A 2,993-nucleotide genomic window follows, 5' to 3' on the forward strand; every position below is an offset into this window, starting at 1 on the left:
CGAGCCACCACGAGTGGTGCTCATTACCTTTTTATCAATGTCGGAATCTTCTCTTGTAAATCATTTCCTATGAGGCCACGAGGCATGGTGATCTGGCCACTTATCAACTTCTACCATGGCAAGGCATGGTTAAGCATAAGATAGAAATGATTAATCTAGCAATCATAGTCACCGTAGAAGAGGTCAACTAACCAAATGTATTCATGACTCATATGTTCTACTCATCACCTAGCCTAAATAGAGTTAAGCTCATGCACACATATTGTCACACTTAGTTTTAAAACAAAACCGAATACTACCTATATGTATGTCAGGATCTAGTTTCGTACATATAGTGATATCATAAGTGAATAACAGTAACAGTATTATGAAAATAAATAAAGAGTTTATCAGAGATATACGCTTAATCCTGGAAACGGAGGCTCCAAACTTCACAGGCAATCGACTGGGAGTCACGTACCGCGTACGCGAGTAACTTCACACACCTTAGCAAGGGTGGGTACACTTATGATTGGTACTCAGCAAGATCATAAGAAATAACTAGAATAAATGATTTAATACCATCTTCAAGTAAATTAATTGTGTGAGGATCCAGGCCGCTCTTAACCGTGAGCACAACTGATATATCAGTTTACACTTTGTAGAGGTTGTACACGTTCACCACAAGTTGCGTAAAAATTTAGGAGAATTTTAAACCCAATCATGCTGTGCTGATTAGGCACTTATCACACTACCAAGGTGTGACCGCATAGGGACGCTACGAGACTTTTACAAAGATTCTCTAATAAGAAGCCCACAAAGGTTTTCGAATCAGTAGCAGAGCATAAACCTCTCTCTAGACTGCGAAGCTACCACAAAGCAGATCAGTCTGGGGGCCGTGCTATACCCCATTTGTCGCTGCCCCTCTTGCCTTTCCGATAAGACCACCCAACTAGAGTCTCTAATTAATTAGCCAAGACTAGAGCCATGTAGTTCTTGAATGCACTGTTTTCCTGGGTGGTTCTCCCAGTTCCGTCACACCCGGTTTTAAAACAAAACCAAGTGCTATCTATATGTATGCTAGGATCTAGTTTCATACATATAGTGACATCATAAGTGAATAACAGTAACAGTATCATGTAAAAATATATAAAGAGTCTATCAGAGATATACGCTTAATCCTGGAAACGGAGGCTCCAAACTTCACAAGCAGTCGACTAGGGCTTGCGTACGCCTAGAACTCAACATCATCTTCACAACAACTTCATAGTAGCTTCTTCTTCTGAGCAATGTTGGTTATAACAAGGGTGAGTATATGTCATACTCAGCAAGTATAGGGAAAATATGGATGCAAGGCTTAAACAAGGAAAGGCTGACTAGTTGACAACATTAAGAACTTTTAGTTGATCAAATTTTATTAGCACTTGATTACTAAAGTATAAGTATATACCGACCCACATTAATTGATACAGAAGCCATAAGCATATGGCAGAAATATAACCATAACATAAACCACAATTTAAGTCCATCTTTAAGTTCATTAATCATGTGAGGGTCCATGCCACTCTTGACCGTGAGCACAGCTGATCGATCAGTTTTAGACACTTTGCAGAGATTGTACATCTTTACCCACAAGTCGTGTAAAAGTTTAGAAGAACTTTAAACCCAACCATGCTGTGTGGGCTAGACACTTATCACACTACCGAGGTGTGGCTGCATAAGGATGCTATGAGGTCTTTACAAAGATTCCCTAATAAGTAATTAGCCAAGCCCTAATGGGTATAGTGTCTTAGCCAAGCCCACTTCCCAAGAGGACTAGGTTATACAATGACTCAGTCTCCCCTCTTGCCCTTTCGGTAAGATTACCCCAAACTAGAGTTTCTAATTAATTAGCCAAGCTATAGTCATATAGCCTTGTGGTTGCACTGTTTTCCTGGGTGATCGCTCCATGTTCCAATTAAGCATGGTGATCTTGTATTAATGAAAGGTACAACATAAATAAAATAAGTTTAATCATTGAGTTCATTAAAACCACCATAACCCAAGTATAACAACTAAGAATAGCTACCCAATAGAAAGATAAACCCAGGTTGACAAGAAATGAAAATAAAATTAGGCAAACCTTAATAGGACCCATCAATATTAAATGCAGAGCAATGCAAAAGTAATTAAATATAGTTATTAGGAAAAAAACATAAGGACACACTTGCCTTCCTTTAAGTAGTGTTGCTGCTCAGAAAATCTTCATCTTCATGCTCTTGAAAACCCTCGAACTGTGTTTGTCTACTCATGCCAACCATCCAAGTCAAACACATCCAGGGCAGACATACAAGCAAACAAATAAATTAAATTAAAAATAATAAACCAATCATCATAAACAGTACTAGAAAGGGTTATAAAACTAATCTACACGATAAAATGAACGCGTGAGCAATAGAATCACTCAAAAAGAAGTTAAAACGTGAAAGATATGGCTTAACTAAGCTCTAGGAACTTGCTGCGAGTTTTAAAAACTTACTACGAGAAACCGAGGGCATAAACGTCATAAAACCTAGATTGGACTAGATCGCGAGAAACTGTACTTCTTCGGGGGCTGAACTGCAAAATCACCTTTCTTCTACCTTCAAGCAAGCAACCATCCAGTTGAGCCCGATGGCCAGTGGGTGAGGCTGCGGCCGGCGGTGGCACATGGCGACGGTGGCAACGGCGGCTGGGCGGAGGCGGTGGCACGCAGGCTGCTGTTGGGGCATCAGCGGTACGGGCGATAGGTAATTTAGTATAGGAAAAACAATTGGTTATTTTCTGAATTAAATAAAGTGATTGTGTGTGTTGCATTCATGCTAGTGCATTCTAGTGTTTCTTGAGCGCAAAAGTTTTTAAAACGCGTTTACGCATCTTTTAGGTTTTTCTGAGAATTTATTCTCATGTCTCTAGAGCTTAATCCAGTTTTTGGATAGTTCTACAAGTCTTTCCACGAGCTCCAAGTATTTTATTTGGGTTACTCATGTCCCAAA

The sequence above is a fragment of the Setaria viridis genome, chromosome 5, assembly GCF_005286985.2.
Source record: "Setaria viridis chromosome 5, Setaria_viridis_v4.0, whole genome shotgun sequence".
NCBI classification, from domain to species: Eukaryota; Viridiplantae; Streptophyta; class Magnoliopsida; order Poales; family Poaceae; genus Setaria; species Setaria viridis.